The sequence below is a fragment of the Erithacus rubecula genome (genome assembly GCF_903797595.1).
Source record: "Erithacus rubecula genome assembly, chromosome: 1".
NCBI lineage: Eukaryota > Metazoa > Chordata > Aves > Passeriformes > Muscicapidae > Erithacus > Erithacus rubecula.
This window is the reverse complement of record NC_136658.1, coordinates 41,726,877-41,745,194: the sequence shown is the minus strand read 5'-3', so window position 1 is coordinate 41,745,194 and position 18,318 is coordinate 41,726,877. Positions and strand designations below refer to the sequence as shown.

The window sequence follows — 18,318 nt, the reverse complement described above, 5'->3', positions numbered from 1 at the left end:
GATGCTGCAAACATTTATGGATGTGAATGGACATATAGTTACATCTTAACCATATAAAAGAGGTTGCAAAACCAGCTGGAAGCTTACAGATAAGTACTTGCACATTTGGGACTTCATGGGAATACAGGTTGTAATAACTTTATCAGTTATGTTCCTCCTCTGACAGTGTAACTGGAGTTAAAAACAAGTTCCTTCTCTCTGATCTTGGAAGCGTGTATAGAACATCAGGAATATGATCAGTAGTGTTTTCAAAGTTGCTAAATTTTGTGATTTTTAAAATACTGAATACTGTAGTGAAATACTTCTTTTATTTCATTTAAAAATCTGGTAATTAGCTAGGAATTGAAAATCTAAACCTAAGCAAGTAAGTTCTCTTCCCAGGCTTGAAGAGAAACCTGAATATAAGAATGCAGAAAAGAAATAAAAAGAAACCCAAACTATTATTAAGTTCTTGTGAGTTTTGTTTTTTAATGCCAGCCTCATGACTTTCTGGAAAGCAATTTATTGAAAGCCTTGGTTTGACAATTCTGTGTTTGGCTAGCTTGGGCTTGACCCAAGTCCCCTTTTTTCTTGGCAGCACTTAAAACAGTTGAGACGTAGCCTGTGCCCCTTTGTAATCCAAGATTGCTGCATGCAGTCAAGAACTTTTAAGCATGGGAAATGAATAAAATGATCCAAAGCCAGCTGGTGGTGGGGCCAGCAGGGCTGGGGTGAGGAGCCAAGGGCCCACTCTGCTTCCCTGGGACCAGCTCCTATGTGGGTTTAGCCCAGCCAGCACACTGGCTGGTGTAGAAATCCTGTTTGACTTTTAAACTGTGCAAGCTTAGCTGGCACTAGTCCAGCTGCTGGAAACGCAGTTGCATAGAGAGAGCTCTGCTGATATTTCCAGTTATATTTCCAGTTCTTCAGCATTGGCGAGTGCTGCAGCTCTCCAGAGATGCAGCATGCAGCTGCTGCAGCAGGTCACCTCCTGCTTGTGGTGGCCGTTCAGCAGCAAAGCAGCAAAGCAGCAGTGGAACAATGCTGCCAATGTGCTCTGCTGGCAGCTCTCATTTCAGGGCAGAGTGCTGTGCTGGCACAAGGCTGGAGCTGCGACCCACAGAGCTGCTGCTGTGGTTCCAGACTGCTCAGGGAGCACCTGCCCTGTCACTCTGCTATACACCTCTGTTTTCTGCATGGAAACAGGGGTAACAGAACCCCACAGCTCTGCAGCCTTAAACCAGGCCAGATTCTGTGATTTAAACAGGCACAGCTGGAAGTTAGCAGAGTCCTGCTGTGCTGCACCAGCTCTGAGCTCGGCTTACAGTCCCAATGTGAGGCCTGTGCAAGGACAAGACAAGTAAATTAATGTCTAGCTCCAGCTTTTACACCCTCTGGGCATAAATCGTGATACTTTTTTTAGTAACCTTAAAAGCAAATGTCTGTCAAAGTTTCCTTGTAACATCTTGGTCTCACTGAGTTGCAGTTGTGATTTCAGGACGGGTGTTTTTTGCACTTGGCAGCTTTTATCTGTAGACTGCTGTCTTGCTAAGGAGAAATTTGAACTATGCCATTATATAAAGTAGAAGCAAATGCTTTTCCAGAAATTACTGTTTGTTTATTGAGGGATGGTAGGAGTGTGTGGGCTGTTTCCTGGCCCCCTTTATTGCAGTCTTTGCAGGCCTGCTTGTGTCTCTAACATTTTCCAGCTGGGACATCCAATTCATTGGACTGAATCTGTTTCCTTTTGTATCTACCTATTCTAGGTTAATAGTTTAGAGGTGTAGAAGATGAAAGTTCCCAGCACAGTGAACATTTGAACAGCTGCATTCAAAAGCCTGGTCTCACTGCATGAAAGAGCATGTTGTCGCACAACAGCTACAGGAAAAATACTTGCATTTTTACATCTGTTTTATTACAAACACTCAAATTTTACTGAAGCTAAAATACTTCAATTCAAACACAGGGCCACAGAGTTGCATGCTTTTATCTGAGAGTATCATATTTTAGTAGAAGTAAACAGACTTTAGCAGTTAGAACAGCATTCAGCCTCTGGCACCGCTCTGGAACACAATCTGCATCAAGATGCACCTGTCCCTTGTGGAGATGTCAGCCTGTGTGACACCTGCAGAAATGCTCACAGACAGCCCTTGGGCATCCTGTCTCTCTGCTCATGCAGAGTGGTGGCCAAGGCTGAGCTGCACACACTGAGAACCAGCTTCTGAGCTTCTCTGAGGCTCTCTCATGCTGCACAGCTGGGTTTATGCAGGACAGAGTACATTTCTTCTACAGGATGAGTGTGGAGCATCTCTCAAAAGGCAGCTGAGATACAGGTACCCCAACCAAATATGGAACCAGAATTACCCACATCCTTCCCTGCAGGATCAATATCTTAAGTTTATCTGCCTCCACAAGGAAAAGAATGTAGGGAAAATCCTGTGTTCTTTTCCCAGACTTTTGCTTTAGCTCTGACATCTTGTGTAAAAACATATAACAGTAACAGCTAAATGTGGGATAAACAGTATATTTTAATTAATCTTTCCTTGATTTGCTGAATTATTTTTTTTTCCTCACAGATTTCTTTCTGGCTTTGCCTATTTTGTAGGAAAAATACCAGTCCAGTGGTTTAGATTTCACTGAATCTGGAAAAATTTATATCACCATTTCTGCAAACCCAAATGCATATGAGCAGTTCTTTGACTAAAATGATCAGTACTACTAATGAGACGTATAACTCTTTTGAGACTAACTTTACTCTGTATTTTCTTTTACTGCAATAGAATGTAGTGGGCTTTTAAGTAATAGATAACATTAGGTATTACACAAATATTTTTGTAACTGATATATCTGAATATATTAAGATGCAGATGAGCACATCGAATATCTTAAAGCAGACAAAAGAAAGTGTTGGCAATTAAAAATCTCTTCCAGGGATTTTGAAAATGTAATTCAAAGCAAATGACATCTCATTATACTAACATTTTGAAGAAGGCCTAAACCATCTCTAAAGCATTGATTTCTCTGAAGGCTTTAGTTCTGATGAAGAAATTTGAGCAGCCTTTCAGCAGAAGGAGTGGGCAGATAATGTGCCCACATGTGCATGTGACAGTACTGCTGCTGGTTTTACTCACAATATCTGGATTAAAAGCCCTTATGCAGACTGCAGGCATATCTTGATTTTGCTTGTAAAGCCACCTTAACAAAACAGCCTTCCTTGCTGTATTTTGCAGGATGTGGTGTTTCAGTTTTATCATACAACTACTAATGGAAAAGACACGTAAGCAAAAATGTTGTGTTCTGCTCTGCTACCATTGGCACAGTAATATTGTGACTATGCTGCTAATTGAAAGATAAGCAGGTTACAGTGAGAGCTGGACTCTCTTCTTCCATACAGTTGTAAAGCAGGACTACTGCCATCAGCTTTTGGGTATGTGGGAGAATGCAAATCAAAATGAGCCTTTGCAAATACAGTGAGGGGAAAGGAATCTTGTGTGGAACCGCAACAAACCCTTCCACAGAGAATGGGAGCACTTTCGAGGATCTTAACAGTTGGTTATTGCAGTTTAACTTAAAAGCTTAAATTTCTTAGAAGAGTTATAAAGAGAAATCCATCTCATCATTTTCATGGTCTGCTTCATTTGTGAATAGGGTTTTCCAAGCCCCAGTAGTTGTATAGTAACATCTGAAATGGATCTCTGCATATATGAATTTCCCAAAAGCCTAAGTAGCCTAAAAGAACTGACTTCCTACAGCAATGAAGGATTTTCTGAACAGTAACATGTGTTGTGTAACACATGTATTTCTTACATTCCCCTAAAGGGTATATGCTTCTAAAGGGACCTAATAAATGACCTTTCAGAAAAAGAGAGTTTGGAGCAATTACTTGCTCTTCAGCAGTCTCTTTGAAACTTTGCTTTACAGAATTAAACCTCAGAGATTCCTTCCTCTGTTTTTCCTTGAGGCATGTATAGTTTGATCACTCAAATGCTCTCTCTGTGGGCTAAGCCTAGTTTTATTTCTAAGAAAATGTTGAGCTCATTGAAGCACATAACTTGCCATACAGCATTATGTTCATTTAGCCCAGCTGTGTATCTGCAACTGTTGTCGATTCCCAGTGCTTTTGAGAAGATGCAAAACCAAAGCAAACTCAAGCATATTTTCGACAGAATTGGGGTGATGGTGACTTCATCCTAGCTACTAACTTGTTTAAACTTTGTCTTTCATGCTGCTTTTTTTCTTTTAGTACCTCTTATGTAAATAACAAGAATATCCAAAAATACAAATAATCCAGGACAAGAGAATATTGTCCTCCCTCTTAGGCTCCTGCTGTGTGTTTTGACTTTCCTAACATCCTGGAGCAGTGAGTTTAGCAGTCTGCTTTGTTATTTGATGAAAAGACAACACTCAAAGTTGTCAGCTACATAGCCTGCCTCCTCTTGTACTACAAGACTGAGAAAATGAAAGCACTCAAACCATGTTCTCTATTCTATTTCTGTGTTTGCAATTGGTTTGCTACACCTTGAAGAAGAATCTGTTAGGGAATATTTACTAAAAAGTGACTTTAAAATACTGTATTTCCTATTCACAAACAGCCTAATAAAACAGAAAGGAGTAAAGTAAAGCAAGGGAAATGGGCTAGCAATTACACTTTCCCTAAAGACAATAGTCATAACTTAGACTGATGCCCTGATGTCTTAGGGCAGGTGACAGCTACTTACCCCCATAGGTAATACTTTGCTCATTGGCACTGTACCTCAAAAACCACCAGCCTCAATCCAGGCTATTGCATGCTGAAGCAACACCATGTAACGTGGGTGGTTTGATCTCAGTCCTCTGCTGTCCTTTCCTACTCACCATCCTGATGGCTGTTGCTTTTTGTTAGTCACTTGTTAGTGGTTTTTTGCTTTTTCATAGGAGATAACAAATAAAGACACAAATAATCCTTGTTGCCCCAGGAAGATTGTCTTTTAGAGTCTTCCCTTCTAGGAGCTGCTGCAACCCCAGGCTTAAAGGGAAGCTTTAGATTCAGATGACTGCTAGCCTTGAGCACATTTGCACTGAGTTCATTTGCCCAGACTTTTCACACATTACTGCAATTACATCACAATTCCAAATTTATATCAGGTTTTTTCACAGTGTCTGAATTGTTAATGGAAATACAACAAAGCACATCCTTCCAAAAGAAGTTTTCAAGCCTGTTCCTTTCTGCTCATCTCCTTTTTTATCCACAGGATGCAAATGGAACACCCATCCCCTCTTGGTTTTCCATTCCTCTACAGTGCTCAGAGAAGGGTTGGCTTTGTTTTTCCAAGGGTTTTTTCATTTGTTTTGTCCTCTCCTAAGCCTCAGGCCTGCATATTTGAATCTCTTCTTATTTATTCAATTTCTTAGGCAAAATGTTCTAATTCAGTTGCAGGCCTTTTTTCCATGCCAATTCTGTATCCAAATGTCTCCTAATTCTGTAGCCTTCGAGACTGCAACAACCAGAGCTGTACAGATTTCAGCTGAGATTGTATCATCTGTATATATATGAATCTTAAACATTTTCTGGATCATAACCAAGTACTGTACTGTCTACATTGATAGTTCTGTCTTTTTCTGGAAACAGTGTTTTGAACATATAACGTGCACTACTAGTTTTTTACGTTCTCTACCTTGTGCAAACTTGACATTGTGCTCCCTCTACCCTCAAACACTGAGGAAATTTCCCTATTTTTGTGTAGATTGACAACAGAAATGAAGTTTGCAGGCACTGCTGAAGCAATGAAGGAAAAAAAAACTCAACTGTACTTAAATAATAGGAAATTATGTAAAGAAACAAGAAAGGGCAGATCTTCAAGGTACTAAACCTTTATTTTCATGCAAAGCCACAATGGTTTTGGCTGGCTGCATGTAGAAGAAACTCCATATAGAAGATGATGAGCAATCAGCAGGGCAATGAGAGTAATTCTCATCTTGATCTGTTAAGTGGGTGCAAGGAACATTATTTTGCTTTAAAAGAAACAAAAAGTGAGCAAACCAGACATTTTTGCTGGAGGAATGCTCCATCTCATCTAATTAAACTCAAAAGATATAGAGATGCAGGCAGCAGACAGATGTTCAACCTATTCCCAGAACTCAAGTTTGGGATGTAACAAAATTTTGAATTTTCAGATGGAAAAATTGTAATGAAACCTGCTGGTTTCAATGTAGGCTGCATTTAATGTCAAATATCAAATTTAATAATGTGTTACCGACAGTCTAATCTGAACATTAGTTCAGGATATAGGGAAAAAAAAAAAAACCCTGTTCATTGTTTAACAAGGTAAATAGCTGGTATTTCTTCTGCCTTCACAGGGGATCTCAGTTTTTATTTATTTTCAGCCCAGCTTTTGTCATCAAAGTAGGTTCCTCTGCAAGTTTACTTGACAACTTTAAAACTTGTTAGCCAAATGCAACCAGATGCAGCAAAGGGAGGAGCCCTAGAAAAAAATAATATCCTAGAAATTTTATGTAAATATCCATCAGGAAAGAAGAAAAAGACAACTGAGGTGTTGCCAGCTGGGAAGGTCTGGGTGAGCAATCTAGTAACTTCTTGGTCCACAGGGAATCCACACCAGGCAGATCTCTCAAGTTTGCCTCAGCCACAGGACAGAATTACAGCAACTCCAAGTCAGTCACAAGGCTCTGTTTCCAAGCACACACAAGCCAAGTCAATCTAGTTTAATGCAGAAACTTAACTATTTTGTAAATCAACTTCAGCAGCATCTGCAATATCAAATCTGCCCTTATGTACCATCATTTCCATCTCTGTTCACCAGGTAACAGAAAATCATTAACAGAATTTAAATTCTTAATGGGACTAATTTTCCATTTCACTTTAATCATATGTCATGGGTTTTGGTACTTGTTATATTGTAGCCCACCTGGTTCTTCAACTGCCTTTGAGGTATTCTTAAGGGTAGTCAAAGACTGCATCTTTTAGTATTGTTTTTCTAAGGCAAATAAACACTCTTAAATCTTTCAGACCTTCTTCATACACAGTGAAATGAAAAAGCAGCAGCCTTTAAAAATATACTGGGAGACACAGCATATTGAAAATCTTAGCACCCTAACATTATCTTACCTTTCTCTTTTCCCTGCCTTGTTTCTCTTTGATGAATTTCAGTAAAGGGTGATTTGATCTGATAAGTTTCAATTGCAACATTGCTACTGCAAAAGCTTGTGACCTCTTAAGGATAAATTACCTTCATGCCTGCAAATTACATCTTTGTAGGTGTGCTGATGATAAAGCTTTGTAGTATTCTGGTTCAGCAAAGAAAGTGCCTTGATACAATCCTCACTTTTTATGCTTGTGAGGTGGAAAAAATTAATCTATGGGGATATCTGCTTCAGGAATAGAGTTGTGTAGCTGGTTTTAATGACACATGCTTTTGCTAATATCAGCTCAGCCTTCTTGTTCCTAAATGCCTTCAGAAGTTTAGAATGTCTGTGGACTTAAAACCTTGTACTCAGTACTGGCAGATTAACTCTGAAATAAGTCTGTCATTTCAGTGGATGCAAAGAATATTTAAAATAAGAGAGAAATTGTGTTCAGTCTCTTGCTACTCTTTACCTAATGTTAATGCTGGGACTTTTTTGCGTTTTTTTAATGATTTTTAAAGCAGTTTCATGATTAAGGTTTAGCTGAAAATAGCTTTGGCAAAAATTGATTGAGGAGATTGTTGTGGAACATTCCCTTTAAATAGGCAATGGAGTGTTTCCTTCACGCATTTTTTCATCTTTTGTGATGCTATTGGCATGCCATCAAAAATGTCCCATATCCGGAAAAACACAAACCTATTTCAATTTTCACTCTTCCCCTCACCTCCCCCCTCAATACATATAAGTATTCCAGAAAATTCCTTTATTTGAAAAAGGTTGGATTTGTGAAGAAATACATACTTCTATTTTAAAGTTTTGACATCTATATTTTCGTATAACTGGGAGATGACAAAATGCTGGGAATATATTTTGCCTGAAAAGTTGCAACACTCCTTCCACGGTTTTGCTTATTTCTACTTGTTAATAAATAAGCAAGTAAATGCAGTAAAATTAGAAAGGACCAGGACCTAGTGATAGATTCCCAATAAAAAGGTCTACATTTTATTGTGATCTTATTTATTCACAAAGTGTATGGCTGTCTCTCAGAACAGTGTACATCCACTTAGGAGAAACAAACAAAAAAAACCTACAAAACACAAGCCCAACAATAACACAACCCCCAAAAGCATTTGCTTTGGCTCTAACAGGTATATACATTTTTTAAGTTTTCAAACACTTGCATCAAATTCCTTGGTAATCATATTTTTTTTTTTTTTTTTACCTGCAGGAATACATTCTTCATCAAAGTTTGGATTGGTGCCTTTAACTGCTTAGTACTTTATATACTATTTTATTTTGTTAAAACCTTTTTTTTCACTGCAGTGGATATGGTTACCAATGACTTTGATTTCCAGTGCTATGAACATGATGCAGCTACTGCCACATTCTAACTAAATAAACGCTGCCACTAAAAAAACAGTGCTGTCACTGCAGAACAACTTGTACTTGTCATAATAATTATAACTATGAATGAGATAAAAATATTAAGTGGACACAAGCAGGAACTGGAGCTAAGTGTCAGCTGTTAGATGCCAACCTTATGTATCAGTGAAGGCGTGTTTGGGTCACACGACACAAGAGCAGTGACAGACAAGAAATCAGACAGCTTGCCCCAACCTTAACTGTAAGCAGCTTTATTTGTTAACCTGTCTCCTGTGCAATTACTGAGTTGCAAAAAAACCAAAAAAATCATAACATTATAAAGGTGACTGAAATAATAGATGGAATATAAGTGCTGCATAATACACACTGCGCACAAAAGGTAAATGAACAAATTATTACCAAGAGATACGAATACTGATTCATTTAGAATTAATTGTGGAGATCCATATTTGGCACTGAAATAATCACAATCCTCTACAAGTGATTCTGCTACTCCCTGCCTTGAGTAGAAAACGTATTAAGATTTGACTCTGAGATAGGTGGACACCACTATGATGTTGTTGCTGTAGTACCAGAGACTAAATATCAGGAAAAAGCCAAAAACCTGCCACTGGAAGAAGTCACCACGTGTGTCAGACCATCAGTGATGAAGCCTTTCGGCTTCTTACTCACGCAGGTTTTAGGCTTCTGGGGAGCTCTGTCAGCAAGAGAAACAATGTTCTTAAATCTCACACTGGCAGGAACCGATTGGGCTGCAGGACAAAGCTTTTGCGAGCAACCCTTTGGATTTTCAAAGGGAGCGGTGTGTGCTGGCCAGCCAGGCTCCACAGCCCGTGCTAGAGGCTGTCTCCTCAGCGGGGGAAGGAGCCAGCTGCCAACAGTGCAGCTCAGCAGCAGATTACCCTGCCCACTGCTGCGCAGGTGTTTCGTCCAGGCTTTCAGCTGCTGGTTTATCCTTTCTCTTCACGGTGTGTCTCTGAGGAGGGAGGATCCCCTTCCATCTAACTTTTTGCACTAGGTCTGTCCTGCCTCATTATAACACCCATGCGAGGGATTATCCTGGACATGGACTCCTGGACTTCTTCACTGGAGCGGTGGATTCTGGAGGTGCTGCCCAAGCGCAGGATCTTGGCCCTAGATGACATCTAAATAAGCTTCACACACCTATGGTATTTCAGAGAGGGAAAACACAAATTCCCCAGGATCATACCATATTTTGCCTTTTGAACTTGATCAAAGCTAAGACTGTACATATGCATGTGATGAAGGCAACTTGGAATTCTAAGTGTTGCTACTGGAGCCCTTTTATTTTTATTGAAATCTGGTATGTTAATATCATGGATGAAAAAAAAAAATTGGAATTAGATACATTTAATTTTAAATGACAGACAAATTTAACAAGAGACATAAAAACTAATACTTTAGACATTTGTTGTAATTTCACCAAATATTTAAAATATCTGTGAATTGGATTCATCTGATGACCACAGAATACTTTAAATTCCATTTGTTTCTAGCAAAGGCTTTAAAGGGCAATCTAACATATTTTTTCGGGAAAATAATTACTATTAATGTCCTTTGAGGTAATATATCCTTTTATTGTTGTTCAAAAACCAACAAAAGAAGAAGCAATTTGGTTTTAGACCATGCAATTAGCAAGAGTAAAATTACCCTACAATAATTTTAGACAATGTCAGGTCTGCTTCTGTAAACATATTAATAGCTGAGTATTCGTGTTGAGTCATATGTATAATTATTCCCAGAATGGCTGCCTTCCAGGCGTGGAGGCTGAGTCCACGTAGAACCCTTCACGTTAGGGGCATGGTATGGACAGCACCACACTTCTATCCAGGCTGATGGCATAAATATTAACTGAATTAGGTAACATCAAGTTGTTTTTGCATACCATTTGAAAATTAAAAAAAAAAACAAACCAGGAATTTCTCATGGTGTTTTTTTGTTTTTTTTTTTTTTTTTAGTTCTCCTTTCCAAAATGCCTTGTCTAATAAATGTCCCTTGAACTGTACATTTGGCTTTGATAAAAGTAGATTCTAACACACAACTGGATATTACCGACTGATGCTTTATGCTTTTGCAGGTGCATTGAAGAAGAAAAACCTTGGCCCAAAAATCTTTACATTCTTAAAGGATTCTAGGATTGACTTCTCAGATCTGGCAACAGAAGTTCAAAATCTGTTATTTAATGAAGAGCTGGGTTTTAGCATTACTGCTGAAATGTAAACTTTTATGCCTTGCAATTACGGCATTCTTATCATTAGCTTTATCTTTATAACCTACCTCTTAGAGAACTGTGTAATTTAAGTTGATAGGGGTATCTGAAAGCTCTCTTTATTGCCTGTAGTTCTTTCTGTAGTTTCAGTTTCATGGCTACAAAGAATATGATCTCTAACTACACTTCTGTTTTTACTGCCCCGTTTTATCAGACAAACTGCAATTTTACACCTTGTTAAGGAAGCAAGGTGAGAAGAAAACCACATTATACTGTTGACAAGGAAGATAAGACTATTATTTACCTTGACATTTCTGAGCAATAATATTCTTCATGTAACAGGATAAGAGATAAAGCATATCCTGCAGTGATAATGCACAAACTGAAAGGAACTGGCTTCCAAATGCTATCAACACCAGTAATGAAAGCGAGCCCTAGTGTGATAATCCTATATTTGAGCCACTTCAGAAAGGACTATTTGAGAAGAAAGCAAGCCTTTACTTTGGTCAACTAAAGTAAACACATTTTATCTGTGCATCGCAGTGAATCATAGTCAATTTATTTAATTGACTGAATGAAACAAAGTTTATTTTCTGCATTTTGCTTGTTTGTTTCATTTCCCTTGCTCTGACCTGCAAGTAAAGGCCATCTGAAGAGGGACCAGTACAATGTACACTAATGGTGACTGGTCCGTGAAACTGTGTAACTGCAGACACTGTAAGATGTCTTAGAAGTTTAATGTACTGCAAAATACTGTTTCACACAAGGATGTCCTTCACAATGCAGAACAGAGACTAGAAGGAATTACCCACCTCCACTTCTTCCTTGAAGAAAAATGGCACAAACAAAGCTGGAAAATAAATTTTAGCCAGTGTGAGGAAATTGAATATACCTTTAAATAGACCGAGATTTTCAGATTCTGTGATAATGACTCTTAAGATAAATGCCTGTTTGAAATATACAACCAAATGCATAAAAATATCACAAATTAAACCAAATGTCTCCAGAATAAGTAATTATGTCCTAGATTCTATCAACAATGCAATTTAATTTTATAATAGTTTGTATTATGTGGTCATTTACCTTATCAGAATGTTCTTTAAATTTTGTCAAAAAAATTAAAAAATATTTAGTCAGTGAGGCTCCCACGAATTCTCTGGGAGACTACCCCTTATTCGCCAGGCTGCTTTCCTCCTCTTCCCCTTCTCCCCATCTCCAATTCACCCTAGAATGTGTTTTTTAGTTATTTTCGAAGCAGCTTTTAATTGAAAATTCCTCGTAGCTCTTCCCGCTACCTCTCTCTATCAGCCAGCCAGAGGGCGCGGTGTATTAATAGCAGCCGCATGACTCAGAGGCGGTAGCTCGAGTGGATCCCTTTGCACCGAGCTTTGCTGCTCGGCCCCCCTGCTTGGGTTGCCACCGAGCTCAGGGAGCACCTTCGCTTCCTTGCAAACAAAAATAAACTGAGAAAGCACGGTGGGGGCTGGGATTGCCTCAACCTCGCTGTCCTTCAGGATTCTCCATAATGCTATTTTCTTCTACATTCCCATTAGGACTAAAATAAATAAATAAATAAATAGTGTGCACCCATCCACCAGCGTGACTGTTTCACGCGACTGAGCGATGAAAAGAGAGCGCCCATCACTGCGATGACACGGAGCGGAGGAGGAGGATCAGCGCTCTCCACTCGGGCTGCATTCCACGCTCTTTCCCTGAAGGCATCCCTGTTCTCAGGAGCCATCCCAGCTCGACCCTTGCCAGCCCCTGGCTCACCGCTCGCCCCGGGGCTGCTGGCGTCGCCAGCTCCGAGCCGCTCTATCTGGCCAGACACCCGGCCTCCCGCCGCGCCCCGCAGCACACGCCTGCCGTACAGGCGGCACTGTGCCTGCCGGGGCTTCGGACGGGAAAAAAAAAACAAAAACAAAAATCAACACGCGGCCAACTCCCCCTCCCTGGCTCAAGCCTTCTTTGAGGTTTTCCTTTCTTTCCCGCCCGCCCGCGCTAACGGGAGAGCCGCCTCTCCTCACCCTCCCCTCGCTCAAGCGAGCAGGGGTCTCCCGGAGGGCAGCGCTGCCGCCGGAGCAGCTGCCACCGGCTCCGATAACGCGGGCAGGGCTGCGCTCGGGTGGGCTGCGCGGGGCCCCCGAGCGCCACCGCAGCGTACAGAGGGGGGCCGAACTCCGTACGGAGGGACTACCGCCGCACAAGGCGGGCGCTCCCCTCACGGAGCTCCGTCTCCCCCGCCGGGAGCCGCGCCCCCGCGCGCTGCCCGAGCCTTCCCCGCCCCTCACGGGAGCCCCTCGCGGCCGCCGCCCCCGCGCCCCTCCGGGCAGCGGCTTCGCGCCGCGCGCCGCGCATGCCCGCCCGCCCGCGCCGCGCGTGCGCAGTGCGCGCGCAGCAGCCACATCTGATAGGGGGGAAAATCCGAACGGCGGCGGCGGCCGCCATATTGCGGAGCTGTCACAGCGCCCGCCGCGCTCCGCGCCGCATCTCCGGCGAGCAGCGCGGGGCGGCCCCACGGCGCCTCCTGCCCCGCTGCGAGGGGGCGGCGGGGGGGGACACACCGCCCCGCAGGAGCGGAGAGCGCCGCGCCCCAAGCACCCTGCCCCGGGGGCTCGTCCCCCCCCTCCGCTCGGCGCCGCGGAGGGAGCGGAGTCCCAGGTGAGGCGGGGGCGCTGAGGCGCGGGCGGCTGCCGGGGGAGGGCAGCGCGGGGGCGGCAGCCCGAGGCGTGAGCCCGCCCGCAGCCCTCGGTGTGCGGCGGGCACCGGAGACTTGTTGCGGCGGCGGGAGCGCGGCTGGTGTGCGGGGCGCCGCCTCCGCCCGGGAGCGGGAGCGGGAGCCGGCTGGCCGCCCCCCGGCTCGGCCGCTCCGTCGGGGAGCCCCGGGAGCGCGCCCCCGGCGTGCCCGCGCAGCCTCCGCTGCATTATTCATGTTCCCGAGCGGCGCGGCTCGGGAGCTTACACCGTAGTAGACATGTGGCAGTCGGGTCGGGCCAGCTGAGTGCGGCGGTGTGGGAGAATAATAAGGAATTACTTCATAAACAAGTGCTGTGGAGCATCTGTTGCTGTCTATTGTTTTCGACAAATGCGCGTTTTTAAGAGTCCTTAAGTATTGACCGACGTAATGGGCGCAGCGGCCCTGAATGAGCCTTTGTGCATTGTTTTTTTGAATGGATTAATGTTTGGTACAAGTCGTGGGCATTTGTAATTAACCTCGTCCTTAAAGTTTAGCGCAGATAAGGGGTTTTAGTTTCAACTTTGTGGAATTCGTTTGTCTTTTGTCAGTTTCTAAATCTGAACACGAAAAAAACCCCAACTCTTTGGACTCCATGCCAACACAACTAATCACTTTAGTTGTAAGGTGCTATTAAGCTGTCTTTTCCAGTCTGTGTAACACCCTAGACAAGTATTTCGTGTTCCTCTTTCTGGTACAAGCTTTTAAAAATATTCCTATTTTTTTTTTTTTTAAACTGAGTTGCGGGAGTGGCATTTCTCAGTTTTACATAGTTCTGGCTCTGTGGCTGGTTCGTGTCAGGCTTCAGGTGTGTCACTCTGTGTCCCTCTGGTTTGTTTCCATCGGAGGTGCCTGTGCCACGGGAGCGTTTTTGGGGATGCGTGTGCCTGCAGAGCCGCTGGCACATGGGGAAGATTGTGGGAATGCGGTTGCTGCTGTCAGCTCTGGGTGCGTTGGCACAGCGCTGCTGGGCAACGTGTGCTCCCAGGGAAGATGTGGAGTCGGTGTACTGTAACATTATGGCCGTGAAGTTGTTTTTTAATCGTTAAAGATGGGGCAAGTAGTAACTGTTTATTGGATTACAGACTTGCCTCTATTGATCTATTGATTTAGCATAAGAAGGACTGTGAGAAAAATAAACTGCGGGTCAGTGCAATGTTCCCAGATAAGCAGCCTCCCAGCAAATGGCAATTGCAAGGCAGTGGCGTGTTTCCAAGCTTTGTACTGAAGTGACACAGTTGTTCAATTAGGTTGGGAAATTGGAGAGCAAAAGCAAAACAGCTTTAGAAAAATGCATGAAAAAATGACATGGTGTGACATGTCTGGAGCTGTCCAGAGGGTTTTCATTGAGTGCTGACTCAAAGAAAAAGTGTGAAAGTGTGTGTAGAGATGACAAAAGGAGTTCTGCTCATACTGTTTCTGCCATTGCAGCAGAGAGCATTGCAGGGCTTGAGGGTAATGGTACTGACAGAAAAAGATTGTTTCACAGAAAATTGGGTGAAGCCCTAAAGAGAGTGAGGATTTAGATCCACCTACGAGCTGCAAAACCAGGAGGGTAAGACATGTAGATGTTATGACGTGAGAAGGCAGTTCCTGGCAAAGTTCCTTTAGCCTTTGCCAGGATGGGTGAACGGCCTTTCTTCTTCAGCAGCCTCACTTTGCTTTTTGAGAAGGGTGCCTCTGTTGGCAGAGGTGGAGAGGAAAGTTGTTGAAGGCATTGTGTCTTTCTGTTGGATGTGTTAAATACATCAAAGCCTTCCTATCGCTTTATATTGCGTTAGGAGGCTGTGGGAGTAGAGGAAAGGGAGGATTTTCAAGTTTGTCAATGTAAACAAAACTTTATACAGTCTTCTGGAGAAAGAACTGATTGTAGAAAGACACACTGGCTGGTGCTTTAATGGATCAGTATCTCATGCTCAGCAAGGTTACTCCAGAGCTGAAGGAGCCTAGGTAAACTCCTTCCTTCAACACTGGAGAACTGCTTTTGTTGGCTAACTTTACCAATAGGCTAATACTTAGCTGTACTTTGGATTTAAAATATTTTTTCCTTCTGCTTCAGGTATTATTAATCACTCTGTGAAGCGAAACCTTCAAGTCATGTAGTACAAAGAAAAAGAAATATGACATTGGCCCAAAAAAGGCAGTTAATAATCTTTATACTAAAAACATTGCAATTTAACAGCTCTAGCTAGTTTATATGGAAAATAATATGAGTGGCCAGTTCATATGTTTCCTTTATTTTATGGAACTGGTTGTAAGAGACTTAACAGCATCATTCAGAAAATAGAATACTTGACTTTACTAGGTACATGTCCTTTGCTAACCATATGAGTAGAGAAAGGATTATTGTGCTTGGAAGCAACACTACTTCTATCAATTTGTATTCATGATTTCCATTTTTGATGGTGCATCCAATATACATGGTAAGATTGGCCATTTTATCATTGTTAGACAATTCAGAAGCTTTGAATTATTTCTTATAGTGCATTTGTGAGTACTTGAAGTTAGGGTTACTAAATCAGTAAATATTAAGTGTATGTTAATTGTGTAGCACGTTTAAAACATACCAGTTTGTTATCAGGCAAAACTGCAAGTAGTGCACAAATGACTGGTATGAAGTTGCTTTTAGTTGAATACTGTGTTGGCAACTGCCAGGACTTCATTTTACTTCTGAAGTTCCCAGGAAGTTCAGTTTAGAAGTACTTCATTCTTCAAAATGTATTTTCCTATAGATACATTGAATACAAAAGTTGTACTAGTTCTATTGCAGTTAATTTTCAGAAACTATTTTGGTTGTTTCAGAGAAGGGAGGGTTGAGGGAAATGGTGGTTTTAAGAAGGGAAAGATACAGTACATAAAAAAAAAGTTGGCATGTAAAACTCTGCATGTGATGTCTAGCACTGGTCAAATCTCAATTTTTGTGTATTAGATACACAATTTCGTTTTGGTGGAGTTTCCCCCCCACTTTTTTTTCTTCTGTGAGATAAATGGCTTGTTTTAGTTCCTGCCCTGGTTTGCTTATATTGCAGACAACTGTGTAGGCGGCTGCTCTGTCCGTCTGAAGAAGATGTATGCAGAAGTAGAGTCTGTGGCAAATGAACTTCTTTATTGGATTGCAGCAAGTGTGTCATTAGGGAGCTGTTAGTGTGAAAGATGATTGCCCTGCAGACATTCACAGACTGCTTTGGAGTAGAGAGACAATTTTGTAGAAATCTGAGACCCGTCAGTCAGGTCCAATGGCCTGTCAGTTGCCTATTGCTTCCCCCACAAAAATCTAAAACTTTTAGGTACCACAGAAAATGGAATAGAATAAGACTTCGAAAACAAAAAGTATATTAATTTTGAATAAGTTTCTGTTATAATAAACAAGTTAGTTATATTGCTGTAGGTAAAGCTCTGTGGTTCCTGACATCTCTCCATATTTAGGGAAATAGATGGTGAACCTCATGCTCAAGCTTAGGAGTAATGCTGCTGGAGGGATGCTTCTGAGAGAAGGCCCTTGGATGTCATTTAGGGATCCTACTTTTGAGTGTTGCTTCTCTACCAGGCAAGCATCCTGCTGGAATCTTCTGCCTGTTATCCCATCCTCACCTGAGCCTCAGACCCATGGCTGTGTGTATGAATGTTTCTTTTGAAAACAGCTGCCGCATAAATTATTTGACAGAATTTTGGCATTAGGCATTTTATGCACCATACTTTTCTGAAGAAAGCTTTCATTGTCATCTCTCAACAATTGCTTTATTTGTTGCTTTCATTGGCATAACTAGAAACATGGATGACACTGATTTAAAAATCTCAACTGCCTTGTAGTGAAACAAATTGAAATCAGGGCTTTTAATTTCAAGAGGGTTCTTGATGTTCTTGGTGACTTTTTTATCTGTTTGGGATGTGGAGCATGCTGATACTTTTGTTGTTTTGGTCCAGAGTCCAGATTACTGCATACAGTCCTGAAGGTCCTGAGTGTTGTTGCAGTAGGAAGTCTGCAAAGTCACAGTCCTGTTAATCCTGACTTGGGAGAGTCCTTCCTTTAGGATTTTAAATGCTGAAGTGATGAGCCTTTATGCCTAGTAGGTCACAAGCTGGTTTCAGAATGCAGGAATCAAAAGGAATATCATTCCCAATCCCAGTTAACTGGGGTCTTATTTGCTGTTGGTTTGGGTTTTTTCACTATTTGCAATGCCTTTTCCTATGAGTGTTAAGATAAAAGTATGTATAAGTAATTAGTTGCTTCAAAGTTAAAAATTTTGCATCTACTAAATATAAATGTATCTGAACTGGCATTTCTAGCAAAAGTGAACAGACACTCCAGTAATAACGGTGGAAATACTCAATATTTTGCCTGGCTGCAATTTTTGGTTTCTTTTGGCCCAATGTTTCCCTCATGTTTTTTTTTTTTTAATGTTAGCTGCTGCCAATGATTGGGAAAGATAGAGTGATTTTTGGTTTTTGTTCATTGCTAATTTGATGTCAATATTTGCAGTTTTAAGACCTGTGAACTTCTCTATTTGTGTATATGTATAATAATTACAATGTATTTGTGTGAATGTACTGTTTCAAAATTGCACAATATCTTAAGTATGAAAGCATAGTCAGGCTGACACAGGCTATATTATATATAAAATTAAAATATTGGAAATAAGTTCAGCGTAGTTGGCTATAAATTTATATTTGGCTATTTTTTTAAGCAAACGTAGAATTTTTAAAAATTTAGTAGAAGATATTACAAGCAAACACTTCAAAAATACATGGGGTGCTGTTTGTTTTGCATAGATTTTTTTTTTTTTTCCCTATTGCTCATATACTGTGATAATTTCTCAGGCCTGTGGAATCTGTGGAACTAACAGTGAGAGTTCATTTTTATTCAGTTTTA

At 41.5% G+C, this 18,318-nt stretch overlaps 1 protein-coding gene across 2 annotated transcripts in view; it reads left to right on the top strand.

Annotated features, from left to right (window-relative positions):
* The first annotated feature begins 13,098 nt into the window (after window positions 1-13,098).
* Window positions 13,099-18,318, top strand: part of RDX (radixin) — a 35,707-nt gene continuing 30,487 nt past the window's right edge. Inside the window, exon 1 of one of the 2 annotated variants that reach the window (XM_079299563.1) lies at window positions 13,099-13,375. The gene's annotated coding sequence lies outside the window, so the exon portion shown is untranslated. The remainder of the gene's footprint in view (window positions 13,376-18,318) is intronic. The other variant, XM_079299564.1, reaches the window with a different exon arrangement.